Source organism: Mastomys coucha, unplaced genomic scaffold, assembly GCF_008632895.1.
Source record: "Mastomys coucha isolate ucsf_1 unplaced genomic scaffold, UCSF_Mcou_1 pScaffold8, whole genome shotgun sequence".
Lineage (NCBI taxonomy): Eukaryota > Metazoa > Chordata > Mammalia > Rodentia > Muridae > Mastomys > Mastomys coucha.
Genome location: NW_022196914.1, coordinates 36,910,402 through 36,929,229, shown reverse-complemented (window position 1 = coordinate 36,929,229; position 18,828 = coordinate 36,910,402).

Below are 18,828 nucleotides of genomic sequence, written 5' to 3'. Positions count from 1 at the left end.
GACTGCCTTATAGTGCCATTAAGAAATGGCACTCTTCTTTTAAAGGATGAGGGTCTTAAAGCCCATACTCACAGTGCCATACCTACTCCAACATGGTCACACCTCTAAATAGTGCTACTCCCTGGGCCAAGCATATTCAAACCATGACAAATGTGTAATGATGAAAATGGTACCTGTCTTCTAGGGCTAATGTGATGAGCACAGCCAGTGCTCAGTGAGGACTGTGCTAACTTGCATCTCAGGTGTCTTTAAATTTCCTGGCCTCTTTTTCTTCATGATGACTTCTTCTTTCTTCTCCTTCTTCTTCTTCTTTCTTTCTTTCTTTCTTTCTTTCTTCTTCTTCTTCTTCTTCTTCTTCTTCTTCTTCTTCTTCTTCTTCTTCTTCTTCTTCTTCTTCTTCTTCTCCTTCTCCTTCTCCTTCTCCTTCTCCTTCTCCTCCTTCTTCTTCTTTTTCTCCTCTTCCTCCTCCTCCTCCTCCTTCTCCTCCTCCTCCTTTCTTCTTTTTCTTCTCCCTCTTTGTCATTATCATTTATTATCTTCTTTGTCATCTTCATTGTCATCATCCTATTTTGTTTTTGTTTGTTTTTGACACAGGGTCTCTCTATGTAGCCCTGGCTGTCAAAAAATTCACTTTATCAATTAAGGTCACAGAGATCTACCTGCCTCTTGCCTCACAAGTGCATGCACCACTATACTAGCCTGGTGGTTAGTTCTTTAACTTTCAGACACTGCCTTTTCTTTTAATTAGGTCTTAAGTGGTCAGCATACTACTGAAGCCCTGAAAGAATAAATAAAAGAACATGAACAAGTGAAGGAACTCACAGGAAAAGCACAGGGAAAGCAGCTTTATGGCACATTTACACCTTGCTCCCATTTCTTTGGAAGACATCATTTCTTTCTTGTGTACTCATCTCCTTTGGAATGCTTTCCTGTCTCCATTCTTTACAAAGTATTGTTCATCGTCTTTTATTATAGCATACTTTCTCTTTCCTCCCATTATTCAAAGAAATTCATCCTTAGACCAATAGAAAGTAAAAGGAAAGGGTTGAATAATTTGTAGTAGTCTTGGATGGTATTTCTTTATTAAAGTACACATTTGGTTAGAAAGAAGGAGAAACATGTATCTTGGCAGGATTTACTCATAAAGTCCTCTTAGTTCTACATGGTGACATTCATTCAGCATCCTTAGATTTCTTTCTACTTAATCTTAAATTGGGCTTACTTAAAATTTTTATATAGTTTCATGATGTCCAAATTGAACAGAGTCCAATTTTAAGGTAGTTCAAAAGATATGTTAAAAGGGCAGTAATCAATTGTCCCTTTTGTATTAGTACTAGAAGATTAATATAACACATTATCTAATAAATGAGAATATTTAATAATGACTTTGCTAATTAACATTGTGCTTATAACTGGAAGGCTCTAGAGCCTAGGTCCTGAAGAGAAACACCTCTATTTTCCATAGAGATCCAGATTAGACTTTGGTGCCCTACTGGTAATTATAGAATTAAGGAAAAATTAGGTAGGAGAGATCGCAGAAGCCACAGAGTTCAGCCCTTCCATTATATGCAGACTTAAGTGGCTTGCCTGGAATTACAGAGCTTGATTGGCAGTGGCCTGGGACCTCAAAGTCAGATCTCCATGACCACTGTTCAGCGATCCATGTCAGTCCTCTGATGCCTTTTCTCTTACACAGGATGTGGAGGCTTTACTAAAACATAGTTCTAGGCTAGCATTCTGAATTTAATATTGGTGACAAAAAAGGTTGATTTGATCAAGGAAATTCCATAGATAGCAGTAAGGGTATAAAAAATTACTCAAAGGAAAAAACAAATATGTTTAAGATTGTATTGGTCATGGGGAAACAGCATTTTGTGACGTGCTTTAGGATCTAGTTATGGAGGCAAGTGCAGTGCATAAGTGAAATGGCACTCTCCTTGTAAAGCGCAGCAAGGAGGCTTCTTGAGTAGCAGGACACGAGATAATGACCTCTGTCAGTTCTAGAGAGTAAGTCGAGTCTGGCTTTGAATTTGGAGATGAAGGATGGTTCACTACAGGGCCATAACATATGTAAAGGGCAGTCAGGCAGTGCAGGGGTGTGTCTTGGTGTTCATCAGAGCCTGTTAAGAAAGCCAGTCTAACTGGAATACAAGGCCAAATTGGTAGGGTGTGGTGAAATGATGCAGGGCCTTAAAAACAGAGTAGAAAAGATGAGACTTAAAGACCACACAGAGTTCGATTTACATTTTAAGGTGAAGCGTGACTTTAGATGATCTTGTTTGATGTTGCTACTTGGATAGTTCTTAGTCGTATGGACTTGAAGAGTCTAAAAGATGACTTTTGGGGCCCTTTATAATCTAGGCGAGAGATGGTAAAATGACAGAGATGTCTAAAAGTGGGGAAAAAGACATTTCAAAGGAATTAATCACTTGAGTGGTTGTTTAGATTTGACAGACAGAGCAAAGAACTTATTCAAAGTTGAGTTCAAGGATATTAGCCTGGGTGATCAAGCGAAAGGAGTTTGTGTCTTAAACTCCATTCTCACAGAGTTTGAGCTGATTGCTTGTGAGAACCTCCTCCTGGTTTGGAGTCTTTTCCCCATGGTGCAGATTTCACAGCTCTGGTATTAAAGGTGTGTCTTTTTTCCCTTAAGGAAAAATAACATTTGGAAGAAAGTTGCTTGGTTCCTTGCACCTGCCTTCTGAGTGTTGTTGACTTTGCCACTTAGTTATCTCCTTGTTAAATAGAGAGAGATCCCTGGGGCCCATTAGTCTCCACAGCTGGGAATGAATTTAATCTTTGGGAGAAAACAAAACTGCTTACCTGGAATATTTGTTCTCTGACTAATCATGTAGTCATGTTGATCCACCCTTATACTGCCTGAGTTCCCAAAGCTCTTGGCTTTAGGAGAGGAGCATTGGAAATGGTTTAATTTACAGATGTGATTACAGCAGCCACCTGGAGGATCTGGTAACACTAGGAGAGTAACTAACTTTGAAATGTCAAAGCACAGAAGTCTATTTGTTTTTTATTCTGTTAAAAAAAGCTCTTAGCATATCTAAGGGACATTTTACTTCATCGCTACATCTCCTTCATCCTGAGAGAGGCCAATATAATTTTGTAATATACATATACTACAAAAGGTGTGTACCAAAAGTCTATGACAGCAAACATTTGCTGTGGTAAAAATGTTATGATTGAAGCCTTCCAATAGCCCTGCAAGGAAGATAGTAGCATCATTTCCATTTACAGACAAAGCTGCCCCCCTGCCCTCCCGCCCCCACCAAAAAAAGGCAGATAGATGCACCATGAGAGAAAGTGAGCTGGCTGTTGAAAGCTGGCCATCTAAGTTTCAACCCTGACTTTTGTCTCACTCTCTTGTATAGAACTTGAGCCAGAAGTCAAATATAGAGAAGCAGCCAAGCTCAGAAGCAGCCGATTTGTTTACATGCTTTATTTTTAAATTATGTGACATTGCTTATTACAGATTGTTTGAACTTGTCCTATTACAACAAACAATTTAAAGCTTGGATGTTACTCTCCTTGCCTATAGCTTTTGTGATATAATTATGCTACAAAGCTCACAGTTTTGCTGTTTATCCAGCAAGTTCATCCAAGAAGCTTTACTTCTTGCAAGGTCCTGTTTGTCTTGGAAAAAAATAAATAGGTGTTCCACAACCCTCTCACTATATTTAGCTGACTGGGACCACAGCTTGTACCTGGTTTTTGGCTTCAAATCAAGGCTGTTGTGCAAGAGAAGGGCGAAGTGGATAGGTTTCGACTGTATCTTGTGTCAGCTGTTTTAACAAGGGCAGTGTTTTGAGGAAATGATAGCCACATTATTGCACTAAATGCAGGCTTGGGAATGCAGGTGCTCTGTTTGGGTTTATCCCCAACTAAGTTCTGTCTTTAGGACATCTGTTGATCTAAAGAACAGTTCTTTGAAAGATGGCTGCTTCTCTGAGCTTGACTTCTGTGCTTGTGAGAAATTATCAGCATCGCTTCTTTTAAGAATTTGGCACTAAAAAAAGACGCTGTCTACTCTTTTTCTGCCGTGTGACATCATCACATTCCATTGACACAAGGACTCTTAATTCTTTCTCATTTGTGCCTACCTTCTTGCCACTGCCTCGTTAAACACACTCTCAGAAAAGCCATTATACTGTTAAGTCCCCAAAGAGAGTCAAGTTTCTCTTTATGACTAATTCCTGGTTGTGTTTAAATAGCAGAAAAAGCCAGCCATAGCCAGGTTAATCCAAGTCTGTAGGCAGGCATCTTCCTGTTTATTTTGGCAAACACCTAGCCAGCAAAACTGATAATGTACAAGAGGAGGAAGACATCAAAGTGGATTATGTATATGTAGGTCACAGTGAAAAACACAAACCCTTATCAGTAACTTCATCCCTTTCCTAATCTCAATCCAAGTTATAATTGAAGCAAATCTACACAGAAGCTGCAATAAATGGAGGTAGAAATTACTTCCTGCCATTTACTGGGTAAGCTTCCCTCCATAAATAATAAGAGATAACGACAAGAAACTTTGGATCCTTAGGATAAATGACCAAAGATTCCTTAGTTGTTCAGGTCATTCCAAGGTGCTCTTTGCTCATCAAATGAAATTAACATACGTGATCAATTTTCCCACCTCAATAGTTCCAAGAGACTTACAAAAAAACAATTACATTTTTTTCATAAGAGAAGCTAGTTGGCGACCTTGAAGCCAGCTGCCTCCTGCTTCAGACCTATCACACGGAAAAGTTAAAAGGAAGATGAAAAACATCTTCCAGGAGATGGGAACAAACCGAGCCACAGTCCTAACTGTGCTCCCGGAGCACCTGCCGTTGCTTTAGGGAAGCAGACTCGTAGTCACTGTTCAAACATATCTCTGCGTAATTGTGCACTGCTGTTTCCAGTTCATTTAATCACTTTGCAAGCTGTTTCCTTCTTATTCACAGTTGACTGCATGATTCGAAAATCCTCTTGTTCGAAGGCCCCAGTTTACGATCTTATTCCATTACCGTCTACGGCTGAAGTGTCTACATCTAGATGGCCTCTACTCTCCAACTGAAGGGCTGTACAGGTTGGGTCCCTAAAGTTACCAGGTTACATGAAATGAGGTGTCAACCTCACACTGATCAGGGAAGTGGCTTATACTCATCAGAGCTGGCACACAGATACAGGCTTGGAGAATATTTCTGTCAGTGGACTCCTGATCACAGCCTTCAGCATCTACTTATGTAGACAAGTCATACATAGCATCAAAATTCTCCACAATGCTTTGAAAAAAATTTTTTTCTTATTCTTTACTACCTGATATTCTGATCTTTTTGACACAGGATCCAGAAATAGTTTTTAAAAGCTTGGTAAATAGTTCTAAAGGAACAATTTATCCTAAATAAATAGAAAGGTCTTTGAGCCTTTATTATTTGCTCACATAGCTAAAAATGAAGTCTCTGCCAAGGGTTTGGAGGGCTCTGGGTTTGATTATTATTCATTATTGAATTACCTGCAGTCAGTATAAAGTTTATGAACATCAACATCTACATTTTTATGTGGATTTTGAGTTAGAACAGGGTCTTTGTAAGTCATTGTGTTTCTGAGTCCTGGGCTTTGTGAGCTGTGTAGGTCACAGCTGTGTATGGACCACCATCCCATAACCCCTTCAAAACGTACACTCTTGTTTGCTAGTGTCCTGTTCAGGTCTGGAAGGATGGTGATGACGTTTGTCTCCATTCCGGGTCCTGGTATGCAGATTGGTTTGGGTGTACTATATCTGACTACAATGTGACATCTATCTAGGACCTCTCCTTTCTTTCCAAAACATGTTAGGTTCTGCCTCAGTTTACTAACCTCACATTCTAGTTCTTCATGAAACCTATTGTGTACAGTGAAAATTATTACACCACTGTTCCAAAATTCTGACCATCTGGCCTGGATCTGCCCCATTCTTCCCCTGCCCTGGATCTTCTAACACTAACTGAGCTTGAGGCACTGTGGTGTTCTGTGTTCTGTGTGGAAGTGCCTGGGTTGGAAGCTGTCTAGAAATCTTCTAGCTGGATGAGCTTGGGACCAAGGCCTAACTATATTTTAGTTTTGCTGTCTACCTTCTTTACCTTCTATAACCTTTTAACTTCTTGTTTTAAAGAAATTGAAAACAAGAACCATGATATTTTAGGAATTCGAGACAACACATATAAAATATAAATAATGTGCTTAATAAACATAGGCTCCTCTAATGTAATTGTTCTGGCTTGCTCAAAACTGTACAAACATTGCCTATTGAATGATTATGTGTCATCTGCTCTATGGATTCGTCTAGAGCATTTGTTGGGTATAAGTTCCCAGCTGCCTAATTTTTTCTTAACTCCCATCAACTGCATTTCACTATTTTCTACAAATGTGTTATCAAACCCTATTCATTTATGATAATTTATTGTTTTTAGTATTTTTTGCTGAGTGAATTATCTAAGTCACTTCAATTTAGTAGGCTGTGATGTTCAGTCACTGTATCACCTTTTGTCTTGTATAGTTTAAGCCTTGTCTGAGTTTTTGTTTGCATCTGGTTGCTTAAGTCTAGCACAGGTAAAGAAGGGCGTGAGGCCATTGGGAGACTGAGAAGATAACCTTGGGGTGTCGACCTGTTCTTTCCTCTCTCTCTGCTCAGGATCATCCTTATATTATACACTTGGGTGGCTTATCTGCTCATGTTTAAACATTTTCTGTGTTTTGTTAGATTATTTTACCAAAATGAAAACTAGTCTCTTTAAGAAGCTGCTGATCTGTAGTAGAAAGATCAGCGCCAGGCTATGCTGTTGGTATTGGTGAAGGTGAAGATATAAGATAGGACAGGCAGAGAAAGAGCTTTGCTTTTTACCTGAAAAATATTTAATTAATACTTGTTTTATGACAAACACTTGTATAGATGCTTACAAGGGCATGGGTAAATAAAGCAAAGCTTAAAAATAGTTATCTTAATCTATATTTACTGTGTGTGTGTGTGTGTGTGTGTGTATGTGTGTATGTGTGTGTGTATGTGTGTGTATGTGTGTGTATGTGTGTATGTATGTGTGTGTATGTGTGTGTATGTGTGTGTATGTGTGTGTGTATGTGTGTGTATGTGTGTGTATGTGTGTGTGTATGTGTGTGTGTATGTGTGTGTGTGTATGTGTGTGTGTATGTGTGTGTATGTGTGTGTTGTATGTGTGTGTGTGTGTATGTGTGTGTGTATGTGTGTGTATGTGTATTTGTCTATGTGTGTGTGTATGTGTGTGTTACAATGGCATGTTCATGGAGGTCAGACGATAACTTTTGAGAGTCAGTTCTCTTCTTCTACCTTGTGAGTCCCAGGGATTGAAATCAGGTTTTCAGCCTTGGAAGTAAATATCTCTACTCAGTGAGCTATATTTCTAGCTCATTAGTTGTTTTGCTTGTTTCTATTTTTGATAAACAACAAAAACCATTTTGGCTAAAATTTGGAAGATTGAAACATTTAAAAATTCATTAAAAGCTAAACGAGCCACAGATTAAATGTAACCTTAGCTTCTGCTTTCATTTTGAAAAGGCAAAGTATTTTGTTTACAGGCATGATAATATTTTTTCTTGTAATTGAGAATATTCTAGAAAATAATGATGAGGCCAGGAGGTTCTAAGATAAATAATGTCTGATAAAATTTTAAAATGGTGGTTAATAGTGACTAGTCATCCACTGAAAAGGATGGGCAATGGAATGTTAAGTTTTCATCTATTAATTCTTCCAGGTAGGAGCAGAAGTGATGCCCCTATCTAAAAAGAGTAAAGGACAGCAGTAGGAATAATAGGAAGAAAGGTAAGAGGTGGGCAGGGTTGGAGGGTGGGTCTACACAACCAGTTGTTCATTTTGGCTGCTGGGTAGAGGGAGTGTTTGAGAACATTCTGGACAGAAAATCAAGAGAGTATAGAAAAAAAAAAGTACTGTTTTCACTGGTTTCAAAAATACAAAGTGATGGGGACTTGCAAGATATCTCAGCAGATAAAGACTTGTCATAAAATCACAAGGACCAGAGTTTGGATCTCTAGAAAACCTCTATAAAAGAAACCTCTATAAAAGTTAGTCAGATATAGTAGCCCCACTATAATCCCAGTATCAGAAAGACAATTGACCAAGTAGACCCTCTGAATTACTAAGTTCCAGTTTCAGCAAGAGACTGCTTCAGGAAATAAAATAGAATGAGATTAGAGAAGACACTTGATACCAACCTCTTGCTTCCATATACATATGTACATATAAGCATATACTCCAGCACACATGTTTATCCCACTGTGATGGTTTGTATATGCTTGGCCCAGGCACTATTAGGAGGTGTGGCCCTCTTGGAGTAGGTGTGACCTTGTTGGAATAGGTGTGCCACTGTGGGTGTGGGCTTTAAGACCCTCATCCTAGCTGCCTGGAAGTCAGTCTTGCACTAGCAGCCTTCAGATGAAGATGTAGAATTCTCAGTTCCTCCTGCACTGAGAGTTGCCTGCTTGGAGGCTGCCACACTCCCGTCTTGATGATAATGGACTGAACCTCTGAAACTGTAAGCCATCTCCAATTAAATGTTGTCCTTATAAGAGTTGCTTTGGTCATGGTGTCTGTTCACAGCAGTAGAACCCTAACTATGACAGATGTTGGTACCAGGGACTGTGATAGGCCTGATCATGTTTTTGTTTGGAAAAATGTGGACTGGGGACTTTGGATTTGGAAAGCCATGGAATGTTTTAAGTGTGGTTTAATGAGATATCCTAGTAGGAATATGGATGACTTTGTTGCTGTGAGTGAGTTGAACTGTGCAGACCTGGCCTAAGAGGTTTCAGTGGAGAAGAACTTCAGCATGTGGCCTAGAGACTGTTTTTGTGGTCTTTTGGGGAAAAGCGTGGCTACTTTTTACCCTTGTTTGAAGAGTCTGCCTGAGGCTAATTAATTGCATTAACAAAGGAAGTCTCAGAAGCACTCATCATAAATTTGTTCTCTGGTTAAGTCTCATGAAGAGCATATTAAACATGCATATAAAGCTGAGAAAGGAAAAATATAAAATATATGGTTTGAGTATTAAAGGGGTACCAGGAAGTGAAATGAAGCTGAAACCAGTGTTCAAGGAGATAAATTAAGGGAATACTGATCTTGGGGCAAGATCCTACCCAGGTAAATTTAGATCCAGGCATGGTGGAACACACCTTTAATCCCAGAAGATAAAGCCTAGCAGATCTCTGAGTTCAAGGCCAGCCTGACAGCAAGTTCTAGGTGAAGAAAAGGTTAAATCCAGGCTTGGTGGTACACAGCTTTAAATCCTGGAGACAGGCGTGCATATCTCTGAGTTCAATGACAATCTACAGAGTAGATCCAGGACAGACAAGCTTAGGCAGTGAAGGACTTGGAAAAGAGGAAACAAATGATAATATAATAGAACCAGGGGGTTCTAGCTCCTGCAAGCAGCAGATCTTGACAGCTTTGGCCATATGTCTCTGGCTTTAGAGTCAAGTGGAGAAGACTACTGGGACAATTGAAGCTGGTTAGCTGGAGCTAAGAAATTAGTGGTGATTAAGAAGAGACCAGCATCACAGAGGGGAAAGACTTCTGGGATGTGTTTTCTGAGAGCAAAAGAAGCTGTGTTCCAGAGATAGCCAAGGTTGTACCTCATGCTGCAGGTATACTTGGTAATATGTTAGAGTCATCAAGGTGGCACTGGTTTTGAAGCCATAAAGGGGTCAGTAGGCACTAGGCTATGGGTAAAGCCTAGTTGCAGTGGAAGACCCCAGTGTATTGGAGATGCCAGTACCATGGGATGATCACCAAGAACTGCAGCAGCAGTGGTGTGCATCAACCTGAGCTTAGACTGCTGCAGAGGGCAGAGCTGGAGAAGTGACACCAGCCCTTTGGAGGAGCCCAAAAGATCGGGTATGGATCCCAAACATTGAAACAAGAAGCTGTAACATTGAAGTTGCCTTGGAGACCCCACAATTTTTGAGATGCCAGAGCCATGGGATATCTACTGAGGAAAGCTGCTAAAAGGGAGTGGAACCAGCCCAGGAGAAAGAAGTTTGTTGCAGTCAACAGATATAAAAAAATGAGTTGGAGATGTGAAAACTGCTTTGACATCAGACATGGAGATGCAGAGTTTGGAGTTTGCCCAGCAGGCTTCCTGTCTTGATTCCAGGACTACAGTTTAGTGATTGGATGGATCTCAGAAGAGACTTTGAACTTTGGACTTTGAGACTGATATTGACTATGAGAACTTTGGAAGTTGGACTAAATGTATTTTTTATTATGCTATGTTTAAGTATGGCCCCCATAGACTCATATATTTGAGCAAGCCTATGGGGGCCAGGGAATAGGAAGGTGATGGTTTGAATATGCTTGGTTCAGTGGCACTATTATAAGATGTGGCTCAGTTGGAGTAGGTGTGGCCTTGTTGGATGTGTGTGTGGGCTTTAAGACCCTCATCCTAGCTGCCTGAAAGTCAGTATTCTGCTAGCAGCCTTCAAATGAAGATGTAGAACTCACAGCTCTTCCTGTACCATGCCTGCCTGGATAATAATGGATTGAACCTTTGAAACTGTAAGCCATACGCAACTAAATGTTGTCTTTATAAGAGTTGCCTTGGTCATGGTGTCTGTTCACAGCAGTACAACCCTAAAAAGACACCCACACATATAAACATACATGCATATACACTGCACATACAAATAAATATATGTGTCTCAGTTAAAGTTGCTGATGATTGCTGATGATTGCTGTGATGAAATACCAAGATCAAAGAAACTTGGGGAGGAAAGGGTTTATTTGGCTCACACTGCCACAGCACTATTTACTATTCATCATTGAAGGAATTCAGGACAGGATCTCAAGCCCCAACTACTTGAGAAGGTAAGTTAGGATCATTTGGCTCTAAACGTCCAAGACCAACCTAGACAACATCATCTCAATAACTCATTTTTTTTACTTTTATATTTTGATAACCATAGTTTTTATATTTTGTTTAGTTTTTACATATAATTGGAATCAACAATGGGTACAGTTCTGTTCAGTAAAAAGAACTGTCAGGGGCTAGAGAGATGTCTTGGTGGTTAAGAGCACTGGCTGCTCTTCCAGAGGTTCTGAGATCAAATCCCAGCAACCGCATGGTGGCTCACAACCATCTGTAATGAGATCTGACATCCTCTTCTGGTGAAGACAGCTATAGTGTACTAAGATATAATAATAAATAATTAAAAAAAAGAACTGTCAGGAAGTGTAATGATATATATATATATCTGGGGAAAGCTAGGGACAATAAATGATTTCCTCTCATTCTTTGGGGTTATATTCTAAGACTTCTGATTGATGCCTAATACTTATTTAAACCATATTTCCCTATGCATTCATACAATAATGCTAAATTTATAACTTATGCTCTATAAGACAGAATAATAACTAATATTAAAACAGAAAAACTATATCAGTATACTGTGATAAAAGTTAGATAGCCATTATGTCTCTTTCAGAAAGTCTTACTGTACTTTTATTTTTCCACTTACAGCACCCTGTGGATTCTATTTGACATGTGACTGCCAGCATCACTACTCCTAAATTTGAAGGCTTTTTATTAAAAGTAAAATAAGGTTTGTTTGACTACAAGCACCATGGTACAGGGAAAGGTTTATGTGTGTGAAGGATACTGTACACTACTTAACCCAAAACAGCATTATCTTCCCTACTGGCAGTTATACCAATTGACAGCATAGTGATCCATGTAGAAATAACTAGCCTTCAAATCCAAACATTCTGAATAGTACTAGACATTAAATCCTGGCAGGGATTGGTTGGCTTGGTAATCTTGTTGATTCAAAAATGGAACATGTTATCTCATCATTGCTTATTTCTGTCTCTCCATGAGACTGTAAATTTTGTGAGAGAAGGGACCTTAATAGATTTCTTTAAAGTTATCTATTTAACACTTAATAGTGTATATATGTGGATTATACACTATTCCCCATACAGTTGGTATTCAAGAAAAATTATTAAATGGATGATTACCTATGGTGAATGGGGAAGCCAAAGGAATGAAACATAAGTGGGGAAACAAAATATACAACAATTTTGGTGCAATTATTTCCCAAATGTATAGAATCCTCCTTGGCCTAGCTGACCCAATCTAAAGGGATTAAGTACCAAAGAATACCACCTGAAATATATCAAATAAAATAAGACCATTGACTCTGGGTAAACCTCAATAATTGATAGTGAACACTCCATCATTTAATAGGGAATGTAATGGGGCTCCTTTATGAAAATGCCTAATTCACTTAAATACAAACAACAGAAGGGTTTTAACCACGGAGACAAAGTAACTGTCTAGAAGGCAAAGATAAGAATGAGTCCAAGTTAATGGACACCAGTTAAGGTGCTGGAGAAATGCAAAGGACCAAAGATTGATGCTCTGAGCCTCTGATAGCAAAGAGTAAAAACCAGTAGGAGCTGAAAGTCATTTCCTAAGTGTCCCTTCTTACCTGAAGTGCAAAACCTGCCTTTCAGGTGGAGTAGCTCTTGCCATTTCCTGGTGCCAGAGAGCCGAAGCCTTGGCAGGCAATTGCAGCCAGCTCTTTGCCTGCTAGAATGCCAGCAAGGACAGGCTTCCAGAGCATGTCTGCACAGGAGGCCAGCATTCTCACATTTACTCAGTTCTAAATAAGGAGATTCATTTTGAGACATCTCCTTAGTCAGTCCTGGATGACTCCAGAGAGGGCAGACTTGCAGGTTTCATTATGTTTTTAAGAAACACTGTGTGAAAGAAATTGTTTATAACTCTATAGCTATATCCTATGCATTATTCTTTAAAAAATACTCACTACTTAGATTCCCCTCTAGAACTTCAGGGAGCAGTTCCAGACACCAAAGTAATACAAACACATGCACACACACACACACACACACACACACACACACACACACACACCTTACCTTTTAAAAACAAGCATATGAAAATAAAGAAAGAAAATATAGTCACCATTCCTTCTCAGTAGAGAAAATTTTGACAGTAAATAAAGAGAAGGAAAGATTTTCAGTGCAGACAAGTCGTATAGAGGTAAGCACTAAAGCAGGGCAGTACTAATGGGGTTAGCAACCTGCCTAGGATATTCTACAGCCCTGTGGCTCCAGAATGGTCTTTTGAGCAATACCAAAATATCAGGAAGAGTTCAGTATTTCAGTCTCCCAACTGACTGAACCATAATTCCATTGTTGAAAGGATTCTCAGGTGATCAGTATATACACTGAGGTGTGAGAGGCTGGTAGAGACTGGAGAGGCAGGATACTGAATAAATCTGCAATAGATGGGGCATTCAGATTTCAGTAAATATGAATGATGTCAGGAGAGCTTATTATAAAGGCATGTTCATGGTCCAGATCAAAGAGGTTCTGAACCCACAGGTTTTGTATGGTACCTGTGAAATCAGCATCTCTAACATGCGTCTTAGGGCTTTGAACCTATGTGGTCACTGGACCACTTTTTTTTTTTTTTTTTTTTAACAAACCTTTGCCACTGATGCCAACATCTGTCATAAGAAGGCTGCATTTAGTAAACACAACTATGACAGCAGACTTTGAATGCTTTCTGCTGGCTAATATTATGAACCTAACAGGTCTAGAATAACCTTGTAGGAAATTTCTGGGCATATCTGCGAGGAAGCTTGTAGACTAGGTTAACTGAGATGGAAAGATCCATCCCGAATGTGGGCCACATCATTCCACAGGCTCCACTAGTGGTGTGGAGGTAGGGGTTGGAGTAGTCCCTGACTGAATAAAAAGGAAAAGGCAAGGGCTGGAGAGATGTCTCTGTGGCTTAGAGCACTGACTGCTGTTCCGGAGGTCCTGAGTTCTAATCCTAACAACCACATGGTGGCTCACAACCACCCATAATGAGATATGACACCCTCTTCTGGTGTGCCTGAAGACAGCTACAGTGTCTTACATATAATAAATAAATAAATCTAAAAAAAAAAAAAAGAAAGGAAAAAGGCAGCCTGAATTCAGTTCTTTGCCTCTTGACTCTGGATGTCATGTGACCAGCTACCTCTTGCTCTTGCCTGTATCATCTCAAAGTGTAGACAGAAACAAATTCTTTCTCTTTTAAGTTCTGCCTGGTTAGGTATTTGATCAGAGCAATGAGAAAAATAACTAGCACTGGCTTCTTGCATGGGAATAATGGGTCCCTTGTCTGAGATAGGATTCATGGTTCTAGGATCCCAAAGGCTGGTCTTTCTTTTTCCATGAGCTGTGAGTTCTGCCCCCAGACTTATTAGTTCCTTTGCTAGGCTGTCTTTTACCCCCATAAGTTTCAGAATAAGAAAGGCTGATTTGGAATGTTGGTTTAAGGCATGTAGAATTCTAGTTCTGTGACCTCAGGCAATGAGATTCTGATCTTCAACAGTCTCTACCATATAAAATAGATTACAGCAGTATCTGTCCCATAGAATTAATAGAACTATTGTAAGAGAAATGGCCTATGGAAAATATATCTCACAATACATATCATTTAGCAGACATTTAAAAGATGATCACAATGCTGGCTTTTATTCTCTTTTCCTGCCTGAAGAATCACCATTTCCTCTGAGGCTTAGTTATTCATTATAGGCTGTCCTGACAAGTCTCTTCACTGTCTGTAGTGATCACCATCTGTGCTCTCATAGTATATTAGCATTTCTTTCTTTGCTTTTTGGACATATTCTTATTAGTTTGTTCTTAGCCTCTCTGCTAAATTGTAAGATCATCAATACAAACAACCAAAACAAGCCCTGTTTCATCCTTGGTAGCATTAGCACACCATACAGTCCAGTAAAGGAGAGGTGGCTACACAGAAGCACTGTTCTCAGTGTTTTTAATATAGCATCTCATTGAATCCTCAGAACAACCCTATAAGATAGGCACTGCTGTTATCTCCAGTGTACACACTAGGAAGGGAAAGGCTAAATAGTTGTGCTGTCTATATTTATGTCAACTTGACCCGACTATGATTAGCAGAAAGTAGGAAACCTTGACTGGGAAAATGCCTTCATATGATTGGGCTAGGGGCCAGACTGTAGGGCATTTTCTTACTTAGTGATTGATGGGGGAGGGCCCAGCCATTGTGGGTGGTACCATCCCTGGGGTGCTGGTCCTGGGTTCTATATGAAAACAGGCTGAGGAAGCCAAGAAGATCAAGCCAGTAAGCAGCATCTCTCCATGGCCTCTGCATCAGTCCTGCCTCCAGGTTCCTGCCATGCATAAGTTCCTGTTTTCACTGTGATGATGAACTGTTATATGGAACTGTGAGTGAAATAAACCCTTTCCTCCACAGTTTGCCTTGGGTTTGGTGCTTTATTACAGTACTATAAGCCCTGACTGGCTAATTTTAGTTGTCAACTTGACAGTCAAGCTAGAACCAGCAGGACAAGCTGTGGGTATGTATGTGTGGTACTGTTCTCTAGGTGGGGAACAGTATAAGCAAGGAGAACGTTAGCTGAGAGCAAACAAACCAGGATATTTTGATACAGCACTGGAAATGAAACCCTAGCAAGTGCTTTGTTCATACTTAGCAGTAGACCTGAAGTTTAACCCAGAATTCTAGTTCCTATAGTAAAGTCAGTAGGTGACTCGGTGAGTGCTTGGTGAAGTGCATGCAATAATGAGAGCAGCAACTTCAGGTGAGACCTTCCTTCTGCTGAAAATGACCTTTCGGAGGTGACAAAGAAGCCAGTCAAATCACTGATCAGTTTTTGGATGTCTTATTAACTTCAAATAATATAAAAAAAATAATCAAATGTAAATGTTTAACAAATTCAATTTGGAAAAGTAAACCCTCAAATCTATGATGAAATAACAGATATACATTTCAAAGAGCAAAATTTTGTAGAAGAATGGGAACAAACGTAGACTCCCTGACACAGAGATCTCTCGTTTTTACCTTTATTGAGAAATAATGTACAGACAATAAATTTACAGCTATACAATATGAGTTGATTTTTCACCACAATTAAGATATAGTAAACTGTGTCCTCCTGAAAGCACTCGGTGCCTCTCTGAGACCTCTCTATCCTCTTCCTGGTTCTAGAAAGCTGTCAGTCTGCTTTCTGTCAGCATGATTTTGCCTTCTGCAGAATGTCAGCAAATGTAACAGTATGGTAGACTTTTGGGTGTAGGTTATTTTGTTTCACGAAGCTTTGGAGGTTTAACTATCTGGTTATTATCATTAGTAGTATTTCTATCTTATTGAAAAGCACTATTTCACATTATGAATTTTCTTAGTTTGGGAATTTAGCAGTGGATGCACATTTGGATTATTCTTGCTTTGTTATAGACACTCATGGAAGTTCTTTCTGTGGATATATGCTTTCATTTTTTTTTTGATAAACACTTTGGAGTGGGCTTGCTGGGCCATATAATAAATCTGTATTTAGTGATTGATATGGCATAGCCACACTGGTTTCCTTTTTCTTTTTTAATTAATTTGCTAATTAAATTTATAAGTTTTAAACTGTATATATGCTAGACATATTTGCCCTCATATCCTCATCTCCTCTTTTCTCTCACCTTCCCCTCCCATCAGCCCCTGACACCCTCCCATCAGCCCCTTGACAATTACATGTCTACTTTTATGTCATAATTATCTAACACAATTTTATGTGTCTATGGAATCTAGGGACCATAAGTTAGAGGAAAACACATAATTCATGTTTTTCTGAGATTGGCTTATTTTACTTAATATGATGATCTCTACCATATCCATTGTCTTATAAACAACATGGCTTTATTCCTCTAAATGTTTGAAAAAATATTTACACACACACATACACACAAACACACACACACACACACACACACACACACATATCACTTTCCTCATTCATCCTTCCATTGTTGGACATTATCATTGGTTCCATAATTTAGTTAATTTGAATAGTGAAACAATAATTATTGCTGTGCAATTACCTATATGTCATGTTGACTTGAAGTAATTTGAATAAATACCTGAGAGAAATAGAGCTGAGCCAAATGGAAGATCTATTTTCAGATTTTTGAGGAACATTGTTACTGACTCCCATAGTAGATGGACTAGTTTTTCTCAGCAGCAGTGTATGAGGCTCTTCATTTGTCTGTGTTCTTGCCACAGTTTGTTATTTATTTTCCAATGACTGTCCTGATTATGGTATGGTAGAATCTCAATATAATTTGAATTTACACTTCTCTGATGACTAATGAGAGTCAACCTTTTGTCATATGTTTGCTGGCCATTTACACTGTGTCTTTTGAGAACTGTTGCTTCATTTCACTAGCCCATTTGTTGACTGGTTACTTGATTTCTTCTCTTTTAGTTCTTTTGTATAGTCTAGATACTAATCCTTTGTCAGCTGTAAAGATCTGTCTAGCTAGTAAAGATCTTTCATTTTGTAGGCTGCCTGTTCACTCTAACTCTTTTGTTTTCCATAATTTTATAATTTTATGATGTCCCCTATGGTGATTGTTGGCCTTATTTTCTGAGTGGCTGTACTGCTATTGAAAAAGCCCTCTTTGCCTATGCCTATATATTGAAGGGGCTTCTGTATGTTCCTTTCTAACATTTTTAGAGTTTCAAGTCTTATATTAAGATCTTTATCCATTTGCAATTGATTTTTTTTCAGGGTAAAAGATGGACGTCTACTTCCATTCTCCTATATGTGGATATCTACACTTGCCAGCACCATTTGTTGAAGAGTCTGTAGTTTCTTAGTTGCGTCTGTCCTCAGCAACACTTGATATTTTAAGTCTGTTTAACTATATTCTAGATTTGATATTTGGTAGTAACTGTTTTGTGCTTTCAATTTTAATTTTCTTTAAATCTTTTCATTGACTATAATAATTGTATGTAGTATTGTATTGAATAAGGACATTTTTAAACAAGTATTTTATTTTGTAAATTTGCATTTTCTTGATGGTTGGTGATGCCAAACATTTTTTCTAGACCAGCAATTGCCTATGAATTTTATTTTTATTTTTAATTTTTTGGTCTTTTTGAGACAGGCTTTCTCTGTATAGCCCTGGCTGTCCTGCAACTCACTCTGTAGACCAGGCTGGCCTCCAACTCAGAAATCCACCTGCCTCTGCCTCCCAAGTGCTGGGATCAAAGGTGTATGCCACCACCGACCAGCACCTATGAAATTTTATGATCACAAACATGGTTTGTATATTTTCTTGATGAGTTTTATATGCCTTTTGTCAACTACATGTTTTACAAATACTTCTTACTTTGTGACTTACATTTCCATTATCTTTTTTTCATATACATTTTTTATTAGATATTTTCTTTATTTACATGTAAATTTCTCCTTTCCCAGTTTCCCCTCCAAAAAACAAAGAAACAAGCAAAAACAACAAAAACAAACCCCTGTTGCCTCCCCCTTCCCCATGCCTGCCACCCCATCCTCTCCCACTTATTGGCCCTGGCATTCCCCTACACTGGGGCACAGAACCTTCACAGGGCCGAAGTCCTCTCCTCCTATTGATGATCAAATTTGCAATCCTCTACTATACACATGCTGTCAGAGCAATCAGACCCCTCCATATGCAGTCCTTGGTTGGTGGTTGAGACCCTGGGAGCTCTGAGGGTACTAGTTAGTTCATATTGTTGTTCATCCTAAGGGGCTGCAAACCCCTCAGCTCCATTGGACCTTTCTCCAACTCCTTCACTGGGGACACTGTACTCACTTCAATGGATGGCTGTGAGCCTCTGCATCTGTATTAGTCAGGTACTGCCACAGCCTCTCAGGAGATAGCTATATTTAGGCTGGCTTGCCCTTCCTTCAGTCTCTGCTCCATAGTTA